Genomic DNA, 5,996 nt, shown 5'->3' with positions numbered 1-5,996 from the left:
AGGTGATAGACGAAATTCCGGCGGGGCTTACTTAAAAGATATCCGACCCGGTTTCGTTTCCTCTTCGTGGGATGGAGTGCTTCTTCTCCGAGAGAGAAGGAGGAGGACGTGTGCCTCTTAGAACATGTGCAGCATCAGCCATGAGCGGCCGACGGCCATTCGTGTCTCTGTGGACAGCAGGCAAAAGAGCTCCTCCAGTTATTTGCGAGGGCGACAACTGTCGTCGGGACGGGACACACACACATGTGTGTGTGCCCGGCTTTGTTGTGGTTGAATGTGGGTGCGCCAAGTCCATGGACTTGCTAGTGATAGGCTTGTTTTTAAGGGCACGCCTCGCGCAAGGCACGGGTGATTAATCCCCAAGGCGGAAGCTCGGTTCGGGTTACCCTCGTGTCGGGGAGACAGTCAGCAGGCACCGAACTCGCAGCAACCGATGGATGTATATTTCCGACCCTCGTAGAGGAGTGGCGGCGACAAGCTCATATGGCTGCCGCCGCCGCAATATGCGTTCAACTTGTCGATGTATCTGGTATTCTTGCGATTCACATACCGACACGCAGTTTGCTGCGGTCTTCATCGACCCACGAGCCGAGTGATCTCCCGTTAAGAGTTGTGTATTTGCCATTTGGTCTTTTTGCGACTAACCATCACAGGTCGAGTCTCAATGAAAGGGTTTGACAGACATAGCCCAAGTTTGTGGTTTGAGTTTGGCCGGACGGCTTGTTGTTGTTTTTTGACACTTGAATTTCACTCTTTTTGGGTCAAGAGGCTTATTCGCCGGTAGTAAGGAACGGACGGGCAGCCGTCCAAAGCCCCGTCCGTCCTCCTCCTCCGGTCTTCGCGCTCTCGCCCGAGTGTGGTCCACCTACAGCGTGGTGGTACCTATTTTTGGTGCGGGGCCCGGGATTGTCCTCTTTCGCTGCTGGAGTTGCCAGAGCAGAGCCCGAGACCGCCCAAATCAGGAGAGTAGTAGTAGTAGTTTTAAGAGCGCCCCGTTCTCTTTCTCTCTGTTAATGATCCTTCCGCAGGTTCACCTACGGAAACCTTGTTACGACTTTTACTTCCTCTAAATGATCAAGTTTGGACATCTTTCCGTCAGCTCGAGGCGACGACCCCAGAAAACCCTCGCGGGCAACGGGGCCGACAATCCAAGAGCGCCAGTCCGAAGGCCTCACTAAATCATTCAATCGGTAGTAGCGACAGGCGGTGTGTACAAAGGGCAGGGACGTAGTCAGCGCAAGCTGATGACTTGCACTTACTGGGAATTCCTCGTTCATGGGAAACATTTGCAAGCCCCAATTCCTATCAAGAAAGGCTTTGAACAGGTTACCCGCTCCTCTCGGAGGGGGAAAACTCGTTGATCCCTTCAGTGTAGCGCGCGTGCGGCCCAGAACATCTGGGCCTGTTGTTAACTCTCCAATCTCGTGCGGCTAAGATTGCCGCTTATCCCTCTAAGAAGAAGTTGCGAACTGGACACCATTTTCTGGAGATCCGTCGACTACTTAGTAAATTGAAGTCTCGTTCGTTATCGGAATTAACCAGACACATCGCTCCACCAACTAAGAACGGCCATGCACCACCCACCCACCAGATCGAGAAGAGCTCTCAATCTGTCAATCCTTCCGATGTCTGGGCCTGGTGGGGTTTCCGTGTTGAGTCAAATTAGCCGCCAGGCTCCACTCCTGGTGGTGCCCTTCCGTCAATTCCTTTAAGTTTCAGCTTTGCAACCATACTTCCCCCGGAACCGGGCTTTTGGTTTCCCGGAAGCTGCCCGCCGGGTCATGGGAATAACGCCGGCGGATCGCTAGTTAACATCGTTTATGGATTTAGGAACTAGGGCGGTATCTGATAAGCCTTCGAACCTCCCCAACTTTCGTTCTTGATTAATGAAAACATCCTTGGCAATGCTTTCCGCAGTAGTTCAAATGTGCGACGGTCGAAATTTCACCTCTAAGCGTGTATCTGAATGCCCGGCCTGTTCGATTAGTCATTACCTCTGGTTCGAAAACCAACAAAATAGAACCGGAATTCTCTTCCATTATTCCATGCATCACCATTCAGGCCATTCAAATAGCCTGCTCTGAGCACTCTAATTTTTCCAAAGTAAACTCTCCGGCCCTCGGGACACTCGACAAAGAGCATCACGTCGCGAGCGGCGAATTAAACTGTTAGGGCGTGACCCCACCGTAAACGCAGGCGATTACCGTCAGTCGAACTGAGATCAACTACGAGCTTTTTAACCGCAACAACTTTAATATCGCTAGTGAAGCTGGAATTACGTGACTGCTGGCACCAGACTTGCTCTCAATGGATACTCGTTAAAGGATTTAAGTGTACTCATTCAGGTGCGAGGCCTCGGATGAGACTCACATCGTTATTTATCGTCACTACCTCCCCGTGCCGGGAGTGGGTAATTTGCGTGCCTGCTGCCTTCCTTAGATGTAGTAGCCGTTTCTCAGGCTCCCTCTCTGGAATCGAACCCTGATTCCCCGTTACCCGTTATAGCCATTGTAGGCGCATAACCTACAATCGAAAGCTGATAAGGCAGACACTTGAAAGAAGCGGCGCCGGTGCGGAGACCGTGCGCTCAGCCCGAAGTTATTCAGATTCACCACAGGTGGGTTACGGACCGGGGCCCGACCAGTTTTGAACTAATAAAGCGCTCTTCCCTTGCGGTCAGAGACCAATTGCATGTATTAGCTCTAGAATTGCCACAGTTATCCAAGTAAGTGGGTTTACAGATCCAATGAAACATAGCTGATTTAATGAGCCATTCGCGGTTTCGCCTTAAATCGGCTTGTACTTACACATGCATGGCTTAATCTTTGAGACAAGCATATGACTACTGGCAGGATCAACCAGGTAGCTGCTGCTGTTGGCGGCGCCTATCACGGCGGCCAAAATAGTGAGATTGAGAGAGAGGCAGAAGACATTAGGCGAGGGACCGCACGTTGGCCTTAGAGAAATAGCAAACCAGATGATCAGATCTAACTGCACCTTCTCTTGCTATCCTCGGCGCCGGCAGCGCCACCGTGTGTGCCAATCTCCTCCCTTATCCGCTCCTCTTCTCTTCTCTTTGCCCCAGCTCCAGCGAGGCGGAAGACATTGGGCGAGGGACCGCACGTCCATGTGTGCCAATCTCCTCCCTTATCCTCTCCTCTTCTCTTCGCCCCACCTCCAGCGAGGCAGCCGACATTGGGCGAGGGACCGCACGTTGGCCTTAGAGAAATAGCAAACCAGATGATCAGATCAAACTGCACCTTCTCTTGCTATCCTCGGCGCCGGCAGCGCCACCGTGTGTGCCAATCTCCTCCCTTATCCGCTCCTCTCTTCTTTTCCCAGCTCCAGCGAGGCAGCCGACTTTGGGCGAGGGACCGCACGTTGGCCAATCTCCTCCCTTATCCTCTCCTCTTCTCTTTGCCCCAGTTCCAGCGAGGCAGAAGACATTGGGCGAGGGACCGCACGTTGGCCAATCTCCTCCCTTATCCTTCTCCTCTCTCTCTTTCTTTCTCACTCTTACTGTTTGTGGGGACGTGAGCTCATGAGCGCCATCGTCGCCCAATATTGGTTAGGTTGTGTATTTCACGGGTGGGAACCGCCATCGTTGTTAGGTGATGGGGTAACCCAACGTGTGCTTTGACGAGTTTTGGCTGCTAAACTCTCTTTTTAGTATACTCGGCTCCCAGACTGCGCCCTGGTCGTGTTGAACCATGAGCGTTGTCTATGCACATTTAGGGTAGCCGTTTGCGCGTGGAATAGTGCAATGAATCTCGGTCAAGAGACGGTTGGGCGCTGCATTGAAGGCCGGCACAGACGCGAAGACAGGGTGATCAGCCAACGCAAGTCCGCTAAGTTGGGCAGACAGCAAGGCGAAGGGGAGCCCCGTTCCGGACTGAAAGGCCGCAGCATATGCTGTGACGGAAACTAGTAGGGTGGCGACGTGTGCGCCGAGAGAGAGAGACGGAGTAAATAATGTCCAAACAGAAGAGAGACCTGGCAAGTGTAATTGATAGAGCGCGAGCCTACTCGCCATAAGCCCGCTCCACTGCCATTCCTCTGAGACTAAAATCTCTCTCCTTCTGCTCCAGCCATTGCAGGGCAGGGAGAGGAAATCGACGGCAATTTTGGTTGTTGTTTTTGAATGCCGCGTTTTGCTTCGCAGAGGCGCCGAAGCGCTCCGCTGGGGGGCAGAAGATATTTCACACCGAATATGTGTGTGAAGGCACCCTCTCCCCTTAATATAGTGAAATAGTGCAATCCAGCATACAAGAGCGGACGATAGGACAGTCACCGTACCGCACCTCGAGAGTGGAAGTTGTTTGATCGTTTGTTAGGCAAGGTTAAAACCTGACTGTTCACGAACAGCCGAATAACCCGGTTCCGGACTTACAATAGACGCAACATCATCATGATGCTGCTGCTGCTGTCACGGAAACCGTGGTGGCGCCGAGAGAGTAATAATGCTCAATTGGGAGACAGACCTGGCTAGTGAAATTCATAGAACCCGCTCCACTGCCATTCCTCTGACCCCATGAGACTATTTTCTCTCTCTCTCCTTCTGCTGCTCCAGCCATTGCAGGGCAGGGAAGGGAAAGCGACTGCAACTTTGGTTGTTGTTTTTGAATGCCGCGCTTTGCTTCGCAGAGGCGCCGAAGCGCTCCGCTGGGGGGTGGAAGACATTCCACACCGAATAGGTGTGTGAAGGCACCCTCTCCCCTTAATATAGTGAAATAGTGCAATCCAGCATACAAGAGCGGACGATAGGACAGTCACCGTACCGCACCTCGAGAGTGGAAGTTGTTTGATCGTTTGTTAGGCAAGGTTAAAACCTGACTGTTCGCGAACAGCCGAATAACCCGGTTCCAGACTTACAATAGACGCAACATCATGATGCTGCTGCTGTCACGGAAACCGTGGTGGCGCCGAGAGAGTAATAATGCTCAATTGGGAGACAGACCTGGCTAGTGAAATTCATAGAACCCGCTCCACTGCCATTCCTCTGACCCCATGAGACTATTTTCTCTCTCTCTCTCTCCTTCTGCTGCTGCTCCAGCCATTGCAGGGCAGGGAAGGGAAAGCGACGGCAACTTTGGTTGTTGTTTTTGAATGCCGCGCTTTGCTTCGCAGAGGCGCCGAAGCACTCCGCTGGGGGGCGGAAGATATTCCACACCGAATAGGTGTGTGAAGGCACCCTCTCCCCTTAATATAGTGAAATAGTGCAATCGAACATACAAGGGCGGACGTTTTCATCACCGTCTCCCACTCGGTGTGTGCAGATTCTCGGATCATTTTGTATAGTATGCTATTAAATCGACCCTCGATTGACTCTGATGGTCTCCCATTCGGGTGTGCAAGTTCTCTGTAGTATTAGGGTCGGCGTCATACGGAGGCGAATTTTTTTTTTTGAGTTTGAAAAATCGGCCCATGGTATTAATGATGTAGTTCTATGTGCAGAATCATGTGATATCTTCAGATTTGAAAAGTTTTCATTTTTTGCTAGTTAAATTTTAACTTGAAATCTTATGAAAATTCAGTATTCCCACCCTTTTACCAACACCACTAAATAGCTTATTTAAAGTAAAGTAAATGTATCAGGTTAATTTATTAGGATGAAAATGATCCAGAATAGTGAAACGAATGATCTTGACACATTTATTAAATTTAATATTCTTTTAGAAAACAAAATCATCAAATACAAAAACCGGTTTTACTACTACGACCCAGTGTTGCTGCACACCATAGAGAACATGTCTTTCTTGCTTCTGTTTCTACTCATCACCTCCCTGCTGACCACCTGAGCTCGGATGTAGCCTTCCCTCCTCTCCTGGCTGTACACGTGACTGCTGGCCTCACTCACTTGCTGTACACAACGCTCTATACTCTGGGTGTGCGAGGGCCAGGCAGGGACATGCATGGGGTTGTCCAGGAAAGCTCTGACTTGAACATTGGTGAGGCTGCAGGTAAGAAGGGGCTCACTGCCAGCCTGGATGTTATCC

At 51.1% G+C, this 5,996-nt stretch overlaps 1 non-coding gene across 1 annotated transcript; it reads right to left on the bottom strand.

Moving 5' to 3' along the window:
* Nucleotides 1-448: 448 nt before the first annotated feature.
* Nucleotides 449-612, bottom strand: LOC121864264. The gene has a single exon (XR_006088574.1). It is a non-coding gene; the product is annotated as a 5.8S ribosomal RNA (ribosomal RNA).
* Nucleotides 613-5,996: the final 5,384 nt, after the last annotated feature.

This window comes from Homarus americanus, unplaced genomic scaffold, assembly GCF_018991925.1.
Source record: "Homarus americanus isolate GMGI-L3 unplaced genomic scaffold, GMGI_Hamer_2.0 scaffold18694, whole genome shotgun sequence".
In the NCBI taxonomy this organism is placed as follows: domain Eukaryota; kingdom Metazoa; phylum Arthropoda; class Malacostraca; order Decapoda; family Nephropidae; genus Homarus; species Homarus americanus.
The sequence above is the reverse complement of the archived record's forward strand: the minus strand, read 5'-3'. Positions and strand labels throughout refer to the sequence as shown.